The 19930-nt window shown below is 36.1% G+C and overlaps 1 protein-coding gene across 1 annotated transcript in view; it reads left to right on the top strand.

Moving 5' to 3' along the window:
* The first annotated feature begins 8038 nt into the window (after window positions 1-8038).
* The window catches only part of LOC106883773 (protein broad-minded), a 264423-nt gene continuing 252531 nt past the window's right edge, over window positions 8039-19930 (top strand). Inside the window, exon 1 of the mRNA XM_052967655.1 lies at window positions 8039-8280. The gene's annotated coding sequence lies outside the window, so the exon portion shown is untranslated. The remainder of the gene's footprint in view (window positions 8281-19930) is intronic.

Here is a 19930-nt window from a genome sequence, read left to right as displayed (position 1 = left end):
GCAATTAACATTTTAAGGCATGTCTTGCCAACATACAAAGTGATATAAGGGTTGTAAAATATTTAATATATTTTGTACATGCCTTTTGCAAAAGTCCTCTGGTCCAACGTTTGTCCTTTCTTTAAAAAGTCAATAAATAGACGGAGTAAAGAAGGTACATTCTTGCAACAATAGTTTTTGGCAAGAATTGTGGAATTTTAGATAATCTTTTATAACGTTTGAAATTCTCGCGAGGTGATATGTCACTCACAGAACACGTATAATATCTCATAAAAGAATATAAATAAATAAATGTTTGTAATTTTGTTCATAAAGCTGAAATAAAATGGCAACTAAATTTTAGCTAATAAAATTAAATTTCGATATTTTTTTCTGAGATGACTAGTTTTCATGAATGCAGTAAATTTTGCTTTTAATTATATAAAGTAGCTCTTTATTGTCTGTAATTAAATGCTACTGTTTTAAAGTCATCTTTATTTCTTTGAAAGCAATTTATATTTTGTCCTATGTGATATTCTGAATTTATTTACTACATTTTGTGCAGTTAATCAATGATAAAAATACCGGACGATGCATATCACGGAATTTAAATAATATTCAGTTGTGCAGAATTGATTTTTAACAATTATCGCGGGGACAAAAATAGATTTCAATCTTATAAAATTCCACTCATCCATCCCCATGAAAAATGGGGAAAAAAAGGTTCAAGAGAAACAAATCACTAATGCTATGTGAGGGCGACGATGAGGCAGAAGTGACAAGGAGTAAATGCATAACGGAATTTACTTTCGTTCCATTAGGTTCTGAAATTAAATTCAGTAGGAATCAATAAAATAAGCATGTTATAAGTTTTGTGTAACAAAAACACTCCAGCAAAAAACAATTTTGTCGTATATTTTCTCGATAATAAGAATAAATATTATTTTTAGCTGAGTATTCGTTATAAATAATAAAGTAGCTGGGTGGATAATGTAGGAGTTAAATTATTGTCGAGTTTATTCTGTAACCTTATAGTAAGCGAAAAAAAGAATGTAGTGAACGTCACATAGTCATTATTATAGAATTGGCTCTTGCCAATAACAATTTAGGATACATAGAATCAATAAGAATAAAGGTAGTTATCGTATTTATAATGCCATCCTAGTCAATAACCAAACATGTAGATGTCACCCGATCATTATTATTCATTTATTTTAAGGTACAAAAAAATCTAGAGTGGTATAAATAGTTATTGGTAACTACATTCGGTGGGCTGTTTGGTGCGTGCATAATGATTATACTAATATGTTTTCATATTTTTATTATCCTGGAACATAAGACCAGTAATTTCGGGGGAGAAACTAAGTTGCTTACATTGATTTTAGTGCTCAACTGGTACTTATTTTATAGACTCTGGAAGGCAAAGTCGACCTCGGCGGAATTCGAACTCAGAACGTAAAGACGGTCGAAATGCCGCGAAACATTTTTCCCGGCGTCCTAACGATTCTGCCAGCTCACTGCCTCATACAGTTTCATACATACTGAGTACAAATTAAGTAGAAAGAATTCGAACCCATATCACAAAGCTGACTGACATAATCTCGAGTAGCATCTCAGACAGTTCTAGGCAGAGTAAGCAGAAAAAGCGAGAACACGTGTCACGGAATTGAGTCACATAGGTCCGTGTACACCATGGATTGTTTTGTAAAGAAAAGTAGAGGATGGTGAGATTATGTCATGGAGTCGAACGAATGTAGTTACCAATAACTATTTATACCACTCTAGATTTTTTGTACCTTAAAATAAATGAATAATAATGATCGGGTGACATCTACATGTTTGGTTATTGACTAGGATGGCATTATAAATACGATAACTACCTTTATTCTTATTGATTCTATGTATCCTAAATTGTCTCAGTGGACTTTTGGATGGCTCTACTTGAGGTTCAATTCGCCAGCGTATTATAATCTCAGTAGAATTTTTTTTAAGAATTCGATCAGACTATTTGACAAGGAAATTCCTGTTCACTGATCTGCTTAGTCGAATCATTTCGCATAGGCATTAATACATTTTGTGACAATTTTTTTCTGTAAGTCGCTTTGCTTTTTATGGCAATATGAAGTTCATGGTTCTGAGCCGGGGAACCTGATTACGATGGTTCAATACTCAACAGGAGCCTCGTGGCATTATCGCAGTCGTATGAAATAGGGATTATATATCAAAAACATTGTGCAGAAGAAAACGAGGGTTTATCTTCCCGTTAACGATATAAACACGAATGCATTTTGTACCAATAGCCAATAGGAGAATTTCTTTCATGGTAACTACTGCAGTATAGTTCTAACAGAACATCCACGTTTAAGTGAGGATAAATGTTACCTTTCGGTATTAATACGTCCTCTGTCGCTAACACACACACACATATATTTAACAAGCTCACTGGCTAATCGTGATACCAGCGCCTGATGTGGCGCTGTCAATCTGTATATATATCGCTGGCTGGTGGATAAATCACTGCTGCTTCTAGCAATCAGGTGTCCATCATTGACAAGACCAAACAAGGTCAACTCATGCGATCTGGTGGTCTCGGCGCTGGAGAGGATTTATCTCCCGCTAGCGATATAAACAAGAGTACATTTTACACCAAAAAGTTAATATGAGAGTTTCTCTCATGGTAACTACCGCAGTATAGCTTGCTCTAATAGAACATCCACGTTTAAGTAGAGATAAATATTCCCCTCTCGGTATTAATACTACTTCTGTCGCTAATATATATTAATTTCCAAATGATTTTGTAAGTGTGAGTATAGGTGTCGAATAATTGATTGAAACTATCTTCAAAACATATTTGGTTCTTGTTTCATGTATTAGCTAGATATGAAGGGTAAAACTGACTGTAGTAAAATTTGGAACGGATCTATTGCAATCAATTGATCTTTCATTGCGTTACTTTAGCTATCTAAAATCTGTCCATCTTTTCCAAGTATTGTGTTATTTATAGCATGATCTATTGCAGTAAGTGTGAAGAAAACGAGAAAGAAATTGAAATTTCCGTAGCCAAATCGATAAGCTTTTGATTGGGCATTTTTCACAATTGTACTGTGACATAAATATGTGTCGTGAGTTTGGGTGGAATCTAGTTGAAAAATGGCAGGGTATTTCTAGAACAACTCAAGGGTTTTATGCACCTCAGTAGTGTTTTATGCACTTGTGCCCATCTCGACTTTAAATCAATTTCAGTATTGTTTGTTTGCATAAGGCAGCAAGCTGGTAGAATCGTTAGCACGCCGGGAGAAATGCTAAGCGACATTTCGTCCGTCTTCACTTTTTGAGTTCAAATTCCGCTGATATCGACTTTGCATTTTATCCTTTCGAGGTCGATAAAATAAGTACCACTTGAGTACTGGAGTCGATGTAATAATTGACTTGTCCGCCCCTAAATTGCTGGCCTTCTGCCAAGTTTTGAAATCAATATTGTTTGTTTGCATAATCAAACATCTAAAAAGCCTGCGGTGTACTGCATCACTGCCAATGCCTTATTCAGCGTGCCGAGGATCGTAAAAGGTTGAAAATCGTTGCTCCTTGACAGATCTCTCTCGAAGAACAGTTCGCTCTTATAAGTAGTCTGGGAAATGCTTATATGTTACCTTTGCTTTTCTAACCATTCTTCCTCTTTGGAGTGGTTCTTCCACTGAGTTCCTGGAGTAAAACATTTAAAACTGAAACAGAACCGTTTCAAAATCTTATTGCTGCAAGACACTGCAGTATGGCGATTCTTGTCCATTACAACCGACTGAGTATTGTTGTGCTTCATGGCTTTGTGATTAAAATGTTCACACAGCAACCTGATTTCAAGTTCATTCCCACTGCACTGCGCCTTGAGCATATGTTTCTTTTTTTATATATCATAGCAGCGTGTTAACCAATACCTTCTGAGTGGGTATTTTATAGACAGAAATTGTGCTGTCACACACACGCACAATGCATTATTGAAAAATTAACTGTAACACGAAATCCTGTCACGCGAAATCAATTTTACTATTGCTTTCCATTATATAAAATGAGATGCGTTTCGAAGGATAATTTGAAAAAAAAAAGGCTTCATGATCACTTTTATGCATGAAAATAAATTTCTAAATATAAACAATACAATATGTATATATAAAAACTTTTATAGAAAAATACATTAAGGAATAAAACTCCTAATATCGTAATAGGACATGTTCTAACTACAAAAGCTGTTGGCTACTGTGTAATGGTGATAGTGGAATATAAGCTACTGTGAGGATGAAAGACACCATCTTAAATTTATCGTCAATATCTGCTTCAACGATGAAAAAAATTGATGTTTACGAGTATCAAATCTTTCTACAACTCAGTGTAAAAACTAAGCTCATTGTTAGTTCTTGTAATTTTTATATCACGTACACGATTAGGGTTGTTACCAATAAAACTTGCTGACTCCCCTCAGTAAATGCCAACCCTTAAGCAATATTATTGCAGTCAGTTTAAGTGGTGTTGGTGGAATTTCCGTATTCTTATTTGCCTTCTCGGCTTGCACTTGTTCTAACAGTTTCTCATTTGAGAAGTTTTCTAGGCCACTAGCCGCTCAACCACGTTCTATGATTTCTTCAAACACTACATCATTTATAAGTATCACAATATCTTTCTGAATATGATGTAGACTTTCTGCATGGATAATCTGGTCATATATTTTTCCAAGTCACATTTAAGTTGAGTGTTTCACTTCATCTCACGACTCACCTATACCATCCACAGAATCCATTATGTTGAACCCTTCCAGAAGTCTTTAAATCTAGCCGTAGGTTTAACAACCTTATCAATTGCTTTCATAAGTTGTTTATAAGTTCTCAGATAATAAACCTTGAATTCAGCTATCATATCTTGATCCACTGCCTGAAGCAAAGAAGTTGTATTCATGGAGTTATACCTTCACGTTATCAGAAAGCTCATTTAGGTTCACTGGGCTGGTTGGTGCATTGTCAGAAATGAGTAATGCTGTGTTGGAAATATTATGTCGCTCTACCTTTCTACAGCAACACGAAAATATTTTAAACCACTTTTCGGAAAGGCTCTTAATCATTCATACTTTCTCATTACAACACCAAATCAAAGAAACATAAAATTTGTAACCCTTGGATTAAGCTATACAAGTGTGTAGGGTTTTTATTTCATACCATCAGTGGCATTTTCTCTCCATCAGACGATTTTTGGAAGCCTTAAATCCTGGTGTTAATTTTTCTCCGCGAGAAATCAAAGTAATAGCAAGCATATTCTTCCAGAAAAGTACAGTTTCATGAGCACTAACTCTCTTAAGTAACACCCTTCGGTAATCCTTTTCTTCAGCTGCTCAGGATAATTAATAGTTGCTCCCGTCAGCACTGGTAGTTTCATAAGTCACTGTGCAAATTCAGGTGTTTCTTAAACCTTTCGAACCAGCCTTTACTAGCTAGAAAAGGTTATCCATAAGTATTTTCACCTCCCTTTTTCCTGCAAATCATCACAGATTTGTGTATTTCATTTGAAATACCGCCGTGATACATTAGATGCGTAGATACATTATATCAAGTTTTATTCTTGGTTTATACACTCAAGAGCCGTTCCATTTTAAGCATCACATTAGCTCTGAAAAGTAAGATCCACGCACTTAAAGGATTAACTTTTTGATCACTTAATTTTTCTTCTATTGTCCCTTATTGATTCCACTGCAGATGTTTTGGCAATTTGGTTGACTTTTCTTCTCCCCATGAAGCCTTTTTTTAAAGCCTCAAATTTAATTTCCAAGGTGGTCCCTTTTCGCACTAATACCTTCAGTTCCACTTGATGTCTTCTTTCAAAATGTCTCGAGTTGTAAGTAAATCTAAAAGAAGTGGCGATCCACAACAAATATCTTTTACTAGTTTCAATCATCAGATTGTGGTCATGCTGGGGCATCACCTTGAGGGGGTTTAGTTGAACAAATCGACTCCAGTACTTTTCATTTTGAAGTCTGTTACACTTTCTATCGGTTTCTTTGTGTAGAACCGCTAAGTTACGGGGACGTTAACACACCAACACCAGCTATCAAGCCGTGGTGGTGAATACACACGCTAGCACACGCGACGACTTTCAGTTTCCGTCTGCCAAATCCATTCACGAGGCTTTGGAAGGCCCGGGGCTGTATGAGAAGACACTTGCCTAAGGTGTCACGCAGTGAGACTGAACCAGAAACATGTGGTGGGAAGCAAACTTCTCACGACACAGCCACGTCTGTAGTTAAAAAAAATAATATAGCTCCAAGAAAGAAATACTTTGTTAGATCAAAAAATTGTCTTTTCCTACGAACATAAGAATGGAAATGAGATGAAGGCGTGAAGTATGTGAAAGTACAATATGATTACAGTTAGTTGAAGAGTTAGAAGGTTCATGGCCACTTCGCCACTTGCACCTTTGACTTGAGACATAAAATCTCGTGATTCTTCTTTCTCCCTCTCTCTCCTCTTTCATACGCGCATGGTCTGTGGTGTTGACATAGAACATATGTAACTACATTCACTGTTATCATGCTGATACTATTACTGTTGTTGCAAACTGGTTATTCAAAGGTTTGTGGGTTAGTAGTAGTGTTGATTGTATTAGTTTCTGGTGTTGGGTATATTGGTAGTGGTGGTGGTGGTCATATTGTTCTTGATTGCAGTGTTGTCGCTGTTTAATCCCAGGTCAATCTTCAATGACCTGAAATTGAAATAAAATAAAAATTAAAATAAACAAAAAAAAAACGTTTCATTCAACTGTTTATATACATTAACGTGCCTCAATATCTCATGTCATTGTCTTTTATTATAGAAGTAGCTTATCTTGTTCATACGACTGTTGTTATTATTGTTGGTTATTGAAGAGCTGGTGTGTTGGTGATGGCTGTGATAGTGTTGGTTTTGGTGTTAATGGTTGTTGAGTCAGTGACGATGAGACGTAAAGGCGAAGTTGAAGGCAGATAGATAAATTAGATGGATACTCATTGTAGCTCAAGAAAATATACACAAACACAGACACACATATTCCGTGGTGAAAAATTCTACCCCACACTTGCTAAAGTTTTTACAGTGATGCGCGCACACATGTACCAACCTTTTGGCTAAGAAGAAAGTGAAGTTTTTTTATTGTTAAAATTCATTCAAGTTGCCGTGCGGGCGGTGTTCTAACTATATACCGAAATTAGTGATCATAACTTTACATTTTCCATAAGTGCAAAATTCTGTAAATTGTGACGGCCGTAATACGAGGGATGTGTGTGTGTGTGTGTGTGTTTCAGCTGCTATAGCGTGATACCTAGTTGGATTTTTGTTTTTGGCTTTCTTTGTCTTCTTACTGATAACGTCGTTTTCGACAGAAGGTTCCATCGTGTGTGTGTGTGCGCTATTGTTCCTTTATTTACACGGTAGATTGTCCATGCAAATCGATGCAGATATGTTTGTAATGATACATTAGTTTAGAAACACAAACACACAGAGTTTTAAGATTTTTTTTTTTTTAATGGGGACAACTGTATAGTATAGATTGCGTACTGTTGAAGCTTAAAATATATAAATTTGTCAAAATAAAATAGTGAAAACTGATAAAGTTACTGAAATTGGTAACAAGCCAAGGTGAGGAGAAGGATTCGAAACTTCAGCAAAATTGCTTTTTTTTTCTAAATTTTATCAGCCTAATTATAATCTACATCCTTGAAAACGTATCTCTGCAAAGTTTCCTTAAAAAATATACAGAAAGTTATGGAGAAATAACAATCAGAGGGGCACTAATGTGTAGTTATACTCTATCGGGCATTTTTTTTAAACTTAAGCAAATAATGGCCAATTTCAAGGGAAGTAACTGTTATTAAACTTGTTCAGGTTCCAATAAATTTATACTTTTGTGAAAATATTAATATTTCCTTGTGTATTAAATATTTTGAAAAGAAGCGGGTATATTTTATTTTTAATAAATAAAATTATTAATAAACTTTAAAGATGAAAGTTTCGTACAAACAGCAATAAGTTACTAAGCAGCAGCAAACATAAACAATATGGTGGCTCTATTGATTGTTGATGTGTGAGACAAGCAACTGTTGCTATCGGTGAAAAAAAATACCCTTCTATTTTAAACTTCGAAACCAACTTATGAACACAAAATTATCAAAATAATATTATATACCAATTTCAGAGGAAAAAAATCAAATTTTTGGAACGAAGTTGTTTCTTAAGTAACTTTGTTATTAATCTTCGCAAGAAACGTTTTAGCAATGTAATTAATTTCTTTGTAAGTTATTCCTTTAAAACTTCAAAGTTGTTTTTCTTTTCTAAAATTCCATTGAATTCTATGTTGTGTACTCGCTGTGCTGTATTTAATATATTTCTTTTCAGAATGGATTTTCCACAGAACATTTTTTCCTTAATATGTAATATTATTTTATATTATAAACCTAATTAGTTATTAAATGAAACAAGCAAAATACTCACGTGCGCCTTTTAACTAATTCCAGTAACAACCATTTCGTTACTCCTGCCGGCTATAACAATAGTTACCACTGCAATTACTCTCTACGGTGTACCTTCAGAACACCCCTGCATACAAATTTACTTTTATTTATTTATTTATTACGTGCTTCCATTCATATAAACTTTACTTTTATTTATTTATTATGTGCTTCTATTCATATCAAGAGTATTTAGTTTGAATTCTCTGCTGTTCTGAAAGAGTACTAGCTGGATATTAACTAGAATGATCTGTATCAATAATTCCACGCAGCTCAGAAATAACAGTCAATAAGCAGTCGGCAACATTCACCTCAACGAAACTCCTGCCATCATTTTTGGTCAGTACATTTTTTCCTAACATTTGTGGTCAGCAGCAATCATTTCAACAGCTCATATAGTTGATGCTAGCATATGCAGTAGGCCAACAAATTTTTATTAATTATAAGTATGATAACGTGAAAGACTCGTTAATTTAATGATCAATTCTGGTGAAGAAAGGCAAGGCAGACAACTCCTGAAATTAAAGCCAGAGGTTGTGGCATTGAAATTGGAAGTGATTCTGATTTTGACAGTAACGTGAGATAAGTGTAATTCTGTTTCAGACTTATTACAACTCCTCAACAAAGTATCTTCCTTATTAGTTTTGCCAGATAAAAATATTCATATATGAAATCATCATTTAACTTCCACTTTTCCATGCTTACCTGCACCAAAGCGAGTTTAAGGCAGATTTTCTATGGCCAGATGCCCTTCCTATAACCAACCCTCACCTGTTTCCAAATAAGGTAATATTTGCTCCATGACCATACATGTTTGCATAGAATATTAAAAATGAATGTCACTGCTTGTTTGACTGTGACATTCATTTACAATTATTATGTAATGTCAAAACAAGGAGACGTATACATGTACACACGCACACATACACATACATATATATATAGAGAGAGAGAGGGAGGGGCCAAAATTCACGTACAAAATATTTGACATATTACTATTATTCATTTTGTTCATCAGGTACAAGTACACGTGTATGTATCATTATTTTATTCATTTTATTCACTTTTAGAAAAATTGAAGCATCTCTTATACACATAAGACAAGGTTTTTTCAGTTTCTGCCTGCCAAATCTACTCACAAGGTTGGCCTTAGTCTACAGTAGAAGACACTTGCACAAGGTATCATGTAATGGGACTGAACCCAGAACCATGTCATCATTCAGAACAAACCTTCTTGCCTCACACACACAAACATATATATATGGCTGTGTGGTAATATATATATATATATATATATATATATATATATATATATATATATATATATATATATATATATATATATATACACACACACACACACATACACACACACCATCGTCACCATCATCTTTTAACATCTGTTTTCTATGCTGGCATGGGTTGGATGGTTTGCCTAGAACTGGGAAGCTACACCAGGTTCCGGTCTGATTTGGCTTGGTTTCTACAGCTGGATGCCCTTCCGAATGCTAAACACTTTATAGTGTGTGCTGGGTGCTTTTAACATACCATTGACACAAGTGCTTTTACATGGTACTGACACAAGTGCCTTTTATGTGGCACTGACACAAGCATCTTTTACATGGCACCAGCACAGGACTCTTGCAAGTCAATCCTCTTCACCAGGGGATGCCACCTTAACACTTCCTCTGTAGAGGATGGGTCTTCTTATGTTGCTAATAAACGCTTTGAGATAAGATAGCTTAACCCTTTAGCATTAAAATTTCTCTACCAAATGTAATGCTTATTTATTCACATTGTTTTGAATTAATCATGTATTGTCATGTTCGAGATTTCAAAGATGCATTGTTTATTCTTTCGAATGACATCGTAGGGTAGGTGTGAAAGGCTGGATCTGGTTAGTTTGAACATAAAACAGGCAGAATGTTTGGGCCTGCTGAGGCCAGTTTAAATGCTAAAGGGTTAAAAGAAAAATTGAGTGGGTGGGAATACCCAGGGGCACTCTCTGTAAGAAAACTAAATGGTAGGGTTAGTATTAACATACTGAATATAATGATATAAGAAACTTAATTATTACAATTCTGGTGATGAAGAGAAATGATCTTAAGTTTACAGATGAATTGTGGATTAAAAAAGCATAGGAATAACCCCAAAATTTGAATTTATGAAAATCAATTGAAATTAGAATGTGGCGAGACAAAATATAAAATACCACTACAGTATGTTAACACCAACTTTATTATTTGGCTTGAATGCAGAGTGTGTCTCTGGGTGTAATGTTAGTGTTTCTCTGTTGCCCATTCTAGGCCCAAAGGAGAACTATGAAGTAATGAGATATCTGTCAATTATACTGGTGCAGACATGGTTGTGTTGTTAAGAAGTTTGCTTCCCAACCTCATAATTTCAGGTTCAGTTCCACTGCACAGCACCTTGGACAAGTATCTTCCACTGTAACCCTGAACTAACCAAAGCCTTGTGAATGTATTTGGTAGACAGAAACTAAAAGAAGCCCGTCATGTATATATATATGTATATACAAGTTTGTATCTCCTTGTCTTGATATCACATAATGTTGGATATGAATGTCATTAATTGTCACTATTCTGTGAAAACATGGTGGTAAACTGGCAGAATTGTTACCACACTGGCCAAAATGTTTAGTGGCATTTCGTCTGTCTTTATGTTGTGAGTTCAAATACCACCAGGGTCGACTTGCCTTTCATCCTTTCAAGGTCAGTAAAATAAGTACAGGCTGAGTACTGGGGGGGGGGGTTGATGTAATCAACTTACCCACTTGCCTGATGTTGCTGGCCTTGTGCCAAAACTTGAAGTCGATATTTTGTGCAAACATGTTTGGCTTAGAAGCAGGTAAGGGTTGGCAACAGGAAGGGCATCCAACCATAGAAATTCTGACTCAATAAACTCCGTCTAATCCCTACAAGCATGGGGAAAGGTGGATGTTAAAATAATGATGATATACAGTAGTGTCACTATTTACAGGTGTCCCCTACATTAGCATTTGATTCTCATTAAGAAATATATGACTGGCTCTAGAAAGTGAAATCTAGATAATATATGGACACAATATGTTAGTATAGTAATTATGAGTCTTCAACCAAGAAAGTTACTGTAACATGAAAAGAATAATAGTCTTGTGTTAATTTTAGTAGCAAGTGAGATTTTGGTTATCAGGAATTTGGCTTAGTATTAAAGTGATTTTTTTTTTCTTTTGTTTGTTTGTTGCAAGTATAATTCCATATTTATTATCTAAAACTCTGAAGACAGTTTCCAACTTCAGAGTACAATTTTAGACAACACCAAAACAATTGCTGTAATTATTGGTTTCAAATTTTGGGGAGGGATTAAGTCGAATACACCAACCCCAGCACTCAATTGATTTTATCAACTCCAAAACGATTAAAAGTAAAGTGAACCTCAGCAGAATTTGAACTCGGAGCATAAAAACAGATGAAATGTGCTAAGTATTTTGCCCAGCTTGTTAATGATTCTGCCAGCTTGCCACCTTAATTGCTATAATTATTAAAAAGAAAAGCACTCTGACTATGAATTTACAACCAAAATACTCAGTCATTGAAAAAATTAGGCTTTACAGTCCTAGAACTGCACCTCAAAAACTAGGTTTCTTCTTCAAGACTCAGAAATATTAAGTTTTAATTAATAATTAAAAATCCCACATACTTTGAAATGGTACAGACTTCTACACAGACATTCAAAACTACATCCTAAAGAAATAAATCCATTTGACTGACTGACATTCATTCACCAGCATGTTACTACCATTAGCTCATTAGCTGTACCCTCCTCTACTACTACCACTGCTATTGCTACTACTACTACTGTAACAACTTCCTGATCCTGACCACCTCCACCCTTGCTCATCAAACAACACATCATCTTCCTCTTCTTGTTATCATTAATGTGTTTAACTAACTCAACCCTCTACCAACACTTGTTTCTCAATTCTTTCTGTCTAAATTTGCATCCCTCTGGAATTCCCTTATGTTCTCTCTATTAGGCATTGAGTTACTGAAGTTCAGACAGAACATTCACTAATCAATCTCATCAAGAGCAGAGGTGGGGATGTTCACAAAGGTCAAAAGTACTACTTCTCCTCCTTCACCTAATTGCTAATGAAAAAAAGTTAATTTTAATATTTTTGCTATTTCATAGTATTTTTTATTGGGTGTGTTCTTGAATTATTTATACTTAAATTGTTTCTCAGGATATCTAGTAAGGGGCTAATGAAAAAATCACTGAATGTAAGGGATTTGTTATTCTATACAATATGTCTACCTTAGGAAATCCACTATCAGTGTACTGTTTCATAAGATTCCTGTCAGAAATAATAATAATGATAATATATACAGAAGTAAACATGTTTTATAGAAAAATCATGCAGGAATTTTACAATCATGTGGACATCTTATGCCAAAGTGACTCCTAAGCATTTCTTAATATAACTGGATTTTCTAAGGTGGCAAGCTAGCAGAATTATTAGTGTCAGGCAATATGCTTAGGAGCATTTTATTTGTCTTTATATTATGAGTTCAAATCCTATTGAGGTTAGTTTTGCCTTTCATCCTTTCAATAAAATAAATATGAGGGGTGTTCATTAAAGATTTTCCCCAACTCACTTCCCAAGGGTTGGGATAAACAAAACTTGACTTAATTATTAGTCTTTCTCTACATAGCCACCACTAATGGTGACACACTTCTCCCATTGCTTTATGCAGCTATGAAGACCTCATCTGTAGAAGTCAGTAGGTTGTGTCTGGAGCCAAGACTTTACCTCAGAAATAAGATCATCTGAAAAGAGCTTCCCCTTCAAAGAAGACTTCATTGTTGGAAAGAGGTGGAAGTTATATGGTGTGAGGTTAGGAGAGTAAAGGGGATGAGGAAGGATTTTATAGCCACAAGAGTCCATGGACTCTACACTCTTCTTCATTTCTTGGGCTAGTTGCTGAACAGTTATGCAGCAGTCCTCCAAAATGACGGCTTCCACTTTATGAATGGTGTCATCGTCAATGATGGGATGTGGTCGTCCAGAAATAGGAGCAGTTTCCACTGATGTCCGACCACATTTGAACTGGTGATGCCAGTGCTTGACTATGTTGTATGATGGTGCATCGTCACCATAAACTTCTTTCATCTCATCAAAAGTCTCTTTTAGTGTTCGAACTTTCAAGTATAAGAACCTGATCGCTGATATGCATTCAACTACCTCCATCATAACACCATAGTCCCTTCAGCAGCCATGAAAGACAAACGAATTCCAGTGGAAAGCTGCAATTTATTGGGTCATCCTATAAATAATGCATTTTTTTTTATACTTCTTTTACTTTTCAAAATTAAGATAAACAAAGTTCTTTTTTAATCTAAAATATACTCTCCTTCAACAGCTACAATGCTCTTCCATCTATCTGGTAGACTTTCAAGGTCCCTCTTCCAAAATTCACTTATCCGTGATGAAAAAGACTCCTACAGTACTGTTCTGACCTCGTCTACAGAATTCATATTTTTTCCGTCCAAATGATTTTGAAAACTGTGGAATAAATGATAATTAGATGGGGCAATATCCGGCAAATATGGTGAGTGGGGCATTGTTTCCCATTCAAACTGTTCCAGCCTTTGGAATGTCATTCTTGTTGTGCGTGGCTGAGCCTTAGGACGAACTCCTTTCATCTTGAAACCAAAGGTGGCCATTTTTTTTCTAGTACTAACTTAAGCTGCTCCAACTATAATTTGGTTTGGGTTTAAAAGTTCAAAGTGGACTAAACCTTTCATATCCCACCAAACAGATAGCAACACCTTATGTGGGTGAAGACCTTCTTTAGCCTAGGGTGCTGATGTTTCTTCTTTCTCTACCCACTGTCTTCAGCGCTTGACATTTTTATAGAGAACACATTTCTCGTCACCAGTCACTATTTGGTCAAAAAAAGGCTCATTTGTGAGACATGCTAGCAAAGAAGAGCACACGTTCACTTTCTGCACGTGATTAGACTCAGAAGGTTTGTGAGGAATCCATTAATCCAATCTGCTGACTTTTCCAATGGCACACAGGTGTTGATGAATGGTTGAATGACCAAATCCAAGCTTCTCTGCTAGTTCTTCAACAGTTATGATGGCATTTTGTTCCAGGGTTTGCAGGACATCCTCGTTGAGCTCTACAGATCTTCCAGGACCAGGCTCGTTTTCTTGGCTATAGTTTCTGGTTTAGAATTTCTGGAACCACTGTTGACACTGGCTTACACTTATTGTCTGATCCCCATATACTCCATTAATATTCCTCACACTTTTCTTTGTGTTGTTGCCTTTATTGAACTCATAAAGCAAAATATTCCGAATGTGCTCCTTTGTCACTGCCATTATAGCTTTAAAAAAGTAACTGTTAAAATCGAACTGAACTCTTCAAAAATTGCACTAAGAATAAGGACAAGGAAAAATTACTACCTGCTTTTGTAGCAAGTTGATGCAGATAGTTTATCCTGTCCCCCTCCAACTTTTAGTTCAAGCAATTGAGAAAACTGCATTACTTATGGGATGACCCAATACAATGAGACCTGTAGAGACATTTGATTATACCTGTATAAGTTCCGTTTCCTGTAATAACCAGAAATGGGTCAGGGGAAATCTTTAATGAACACCCCTCATACCAGTTGAATACTGGGGTCAATGTAATTAACTTACTCCCTCCCCTAAACTTGCTGGCCTTGTACCAAAATTTGAAACCAATATAACTGGGGTTTTAATCTCAGTAGAAACAACAGTAAATGTATTTCCTGTACTTAACCTGTCAACAAAATACATTTATGTATGAAATAACAATTTATCTGTGTATTGTAGGTTTCATTTCTTTGTTCTTCCTCTTCCCTACTTCTCTAGAATCCTCCACCCTGTCTTGCCCTCAATGCTCTAACTGCACTCACCTATTACTTCCCTACCTTCTATCTTGTTTTTTTTTTTTCTCACTGTCCTCTCCCCACAGCTTCTCTCTCCCCCAACACCTTGTCTCTCCCTTTCTGGCCTACCACTCCACCTCTCCTTCAATGCCTCACCCCAGATCCTCGCAACCCACCTTTGTTTCTCTTTTTCATATTCTCTTTTTCCCTCACCTTCTGTCCATACTTATCCTTATAATGTAGGATAGCCCTGGACCCTGCCTAAATACCCTACTTTGTAACTTCTTCACTCTATCCCTCTCTTTTTCATTAACCCCTGACACTAATCCTTTCCTTCTCTTTTCCCTGTCCTTTCCATACTCCCCCCAACTATTCTATTACTCTCTCTACTACCACCCCCTTACAACTATAAAATCTTTTCCTCTCATCTTACTTTACTCTCTCATCACCCACCTACCATCATCATATTATCACATTCTCTCTCTTTTGTTTTTTGTAGTTATAGGGGCCACTTTAGGTCCTTGGTCTTGCAAGTTGCTTGGCAACCTCACTAGTGCTTGTGCCACAAAAACAGTACCTTGTACATCCTATTAAGTAACCAGCATTAAGAAGAGCATTGAGCCATAAAAATCATGTCAAAACAGACATTATAGTATGGCGCAGTCTTTCAACTTGTTGAATCCTGTCAAAATGTCAACTAATGCCAGCACAGAAAACATATTAAATGATGAAGATGATGATAGTGTTTTAGTTTACCCTTAAAAAAAATATTATGTTAGAATAAGTAGAAGAGAAAAAATCTGAATTAAGCCTTTAGCATTTAAACCGAACGTCTCTGGCCCAAGTATTTTATCTGTTTTATGTTCATACCAGCCAGATCTGATCTCACACCTACCTAACAATGTCATTCTAAAAATGCAACAAAGATATTATTGAACTCTCAAAGCTACAAGATAATACATGATTCAAGACAATGCGGATCTTTTTTAAAACGGGGGCCACATTTTTCATTAACGAAACACTTTGAAACTTGGAACACTGGTAGAATGTGTCATATAAAACATCTTTTTCTCTTAGTCTTCTTTAAAAAAAAAGAAATCCATAAATTATTCCATGTTAAAGTTGTCGTATTTCTGTAATTTTAACCAATCACTGACGTCCATTCAGCCGATATACATTAAGTGCCGACTACATAAACAAACGATTAACCCTAACCCTAGGGTTAGGGTTAGGGTTAAAGCAAATTTAAAATGAAAAAAGCAAATAAAACGAAGGTATGGAGATTAAATACGCTTTACATCGCTTAATCAGCCAAGGAGTAAATGTAAACAACTGAATACTTGTCAGTGATTGGTTGAAATTATCGAAATAAGACAATTTTTTACATGAAATAAATTCGAATACAAAAATATTTTTCTGTTCTATAACACAAAATAGATAAGTATACAAAGTTTGAAAGTCTTTCGGTACCAAAAACACTACGTAAAACATTAATGAAAAATGTGGCCCCCGTTTTAAAAAAGATCCGACAATGCAAATAAATAAGCATTATGTTTGACAGAGTAATCTGAATGCTATAGAGTTAATAGAAATAGATCTTATAAAATAAATGTCTAGAAGGCTTTTTGAATGGTTTTACTGCCATACGTAAGGTTTTAGCTGTATGTTATGAGGCAGTGAGCTGGCAGAATTGTTAGCATGCCAGGCGAAATGCTTATCAGCATTTTGTTTGTCTGCATGTTCTGAGTTCAAATTCTGCCAAAGTCAACTTTGCCTTTCATCCTTTCATGGTTGATGAAATAAATACTAGTTTTACACTGAGGTTGATGTAATCAACTTGCCCCCTTCCCCAAAATTACAGGCCTTGTGCCTATAGTAGAAAGGATCATTATATACTCATGTTATATTGTTCTGCAATGTGTTACCTTTTGCAGTTTTGCATCCACGTTAATGCTGTGGGGTATAAGGTATTGTTTTGTTGTTCTCTGTGTTCCATTTTGATTGTTGTACTTTCAGATATACTCCATACCATTCCCCTTATATATTACTGAGATGCAGTGAAATCACATCGAGTCTGACAAAAGAGAACTGTATATGTAGCAGATGCACTCACCCATTGTTCTAATATCCTCTGCCTTGTTTCCTCTCCCTACAGCTTTTTTGTCTCTTCAACAACCTCTCATCTCCCTTCTATGTAGATGCACACAAGTAGCTAGCTGTAAGAACACCCATGAACTGAAGTTCAGTCTCTCTAGAAGTAGCTAATAGTTTTGTTACTTAGGCGATTTAATTAGCAGTGGAGGAAGGTGTTCTGAAAGTATTGTAATCAGGTCAGTGAAAATGTTCAGGAAGCTTCTCACTCGAAGTGAAGGGTAGATTGTATGAAGCTTATGTATGAAATGTGTTACTGCATAGTAGTGAAATGTGAGCATTGAATGTGAGATATATATAAAGGTTAGAAAGAAATGGAGTATGCTTCATTGGATGTTCATTAGTGTACATTAATAATGGACCATGCATGAGCTAATAGAAAAGGTATAAAAATGATCAGATATATTGAGAAAGAGAGAAGACTGTGATGTGAAGAGAGGATGGCAGTGTAGCAAGTAATCCAAGTGTAAAAAAACCTGCAAAAGATAAAAAACTAGAGAAGTTGTGAAAGCTGATCTTAGGAAGGTGAAACTCAAAGAAGAAGACAAGGGGCAAAATGCTGTACTAGAGAAAACTTGTCCATACTGGCTTGGATAGAGTGGTTTGACAGAGTTCAACAGATCTTCCTCCATTGTCTAATTTTTCACATAGTTTCTATTGTTATATGCCCTTTCTACCTCCAACTATTTTACTGGGTGTTCTGGATGCATTTTTATGTGGTACCACCATTAGAGGTTACCTTGTTTTCTATCATAAACTGACACAGATACTACTAGCCTTTAACCCTTAAGCAATCAGATTACTCTGTTAAATATAATACTTATTAACTCATTGCTTTGAATTAGTCATGCATTATGTTATAGCTTTGGACTTTTGATGATATGATTGTTTAGTTTTAGAATGTCAATGTAGGTTAGTTGTAAGAGGTTAGATAAGCCTAGCAGGAATGTCAAACATGTAGAATATTTGGGCCAGATATGGCCAGTTTAAACACTAAAGAGTTAAAATTCAAGTGGTAAACATCTAAACATCCCAAGTTGAAATCTCAGTAGTCCCTTGGCCCTTTCACATATTCAGAGTGTTATGGTCCAGAATAATGTAACACTAACACTGAATTTATTGCACTGGAACATTAGAATAGCAAAACAAAATAGTCAAACCAATAAGTAGATCCTTTCCAATACATATTAACTTTGCCAGCCCCTGGATGCTTTTAACAGAATTCACTCTGATTACATTTGAGCTAGATCATCAATCTAAATAACTACTCTCAGAAACCTTGGGGGAAAGATGGTAGGATGCTGCTCTCTAACTAAGCCATAGTAACAAAGAAATAAAATCAAAATATTCCACTCATCTCTAACTAATTGTCACTCACCTCTCACACTCCAATGAATCTATCCACCCACCTCCCAATCCTCTGTCCTTAATCTCTCTTTTACTCACTTTTTGGTAGCTTGAGCGTACCAACTCTAACACCTCCTTATCACCTTCAACTATTCTTCCAGCCACTCCCACCATAATGCAAGGTAGCCATGTATCTCTTCTGTTGCAAAACACCTATACCTGTCACTCTATCACACGTTAGCCTCTCAACACTGGGAAGTGGCCTAAAGCCACTTCCCTGTTTGCTACAACCTCACTTTCAGTCAAGCAGGATGTTTCTTTGTCTTGCAAGTTACATGGTAACCTCTCTACATACTGTAGAGAGATTGGCATTAGGAAGAGCATTCAACTATGGAAACCTTGCCAAAATAGACACTCAAGCTTAGCGCATTTCTCTGGCTCATTGGATCCTATCAAATCATCCAACCCTTGCCAGCATGGAAGACAGTCATTGAACTATCATCATCATCATCAATAACATTTAATGTTCGTTTTCCATGTTGGCATGGGTTGGACAGTTTGACAGGAACTGGCAAGGCCAGGGGCTGCACCAGGTTCCATAGTCTGTTTTGGCTTGGTTTCCATGGCTAGATGCTTTCCTAATATCAACCACTCTACAGAGTGTACAGGGTGCTTTTTATGTGGCACCATCTAAAGAAATTATTCATCATCATCATCATCATCATCATCGTTTAACGTCCGCTTTCCATGCTAGCATGGGTTGGACGATTTGACTGAGGACTGGTGAAACCGGATGGCAACACCAGGCTCCAGTCTGATTTGGCAGAGTTTCTACAGCTGGATGCCCTTCCTAACGCCAACCACTCAGAGAGTGTAGTGGGTGCTTTTACGTGTCACCCGCACGAAAACGGCCACGCTCGAAATGGTGTCTTTTATGTGCCACCCGCACAAGCCAGTCCAGGGGCACTGGCAACGATCTCGCTCGAAAATCCTACGGGAGCCAGTCAGGCGGTAC

The sequence above is a fragment of the Octopus bimaculoides genome, chromosome 4 (genome assembly GCF_001194135.2).
Source record: "Octopus bimaculoides isolate UCB-OBI-ISO-001 chromosome 4, ASM119413v2, whole genome shotgun sequence".
Lineage (NCBI taxonomy): Eukaryota > Metazoa > Mollusca > Cephalopoda > Octopoda > Octopodidae > Octopus > Octopus bimaculoides.
Note: the sequence above shows the minus strand (reverse complement) of the source record. Positions and strands in the feature narration are given on the sequence as shown.